At 43.4% G+C, this 279-nt stretch overlaps 1 protein-coding gene across 1 annotated transcript in view; it reads left to right on the top strand.

The window, feature by feature from the left end:
* LOC103520743 (AMP deaminase 2-like) overlaps positions 1 to 279 on the top strand; it is a 5853-nt gene that overhangs the window by 280 nt on the left and 5294 nt on the right. The window lies entirely within an intron of this gene.

Raw genomic sequence — 279 nt, 5'->3', positions numbered from 1 at the left:
GGCTAAGTGAGTATTTTGAATTTACTTGGACTTGTGGATGGGGGGGGGGGGGGGGTGTTTTAAGACTTTTAAGACGTGGATTTCCAACTGAAACATCTGCTAATTTAGACTCGTGTGGTCTGTGTCGTAGCGTGCCCATCCCTTAGTCTGCCTCTCATCAGATGGGCGAGAAGTTAGGTGCTGGGTCGCCACGAGAACACCAGAAAGTAACCCGTTGAAATGTTTGCAATCAAAATACGAGTACAAATTTTCGTCGATTAAAAAAAAAAAAAAAAAACA

The sequence above is a fragment of the Diaphorina citri genome, unplaced genomic scaffold, assembly GCF_000475195.1.
Source record: "Diaphorina citri unplaced genomic scaffold, Diaci psyllid genome assembly version 1.1 scaffold4022, whole genome shotgun sequence".
Taxonomy (NCBI): Eukaryota; Metazoa; Arthropoda; class Insecta; order Hemiptera; family Psyllidae; genus Diaphorina; species Diaphorina citri.
The sequence above is the reverse complement of the archived record's forward strand: the minus strand, read 5'-3'. Positions and strand labels throughout refer to the sequence as shown.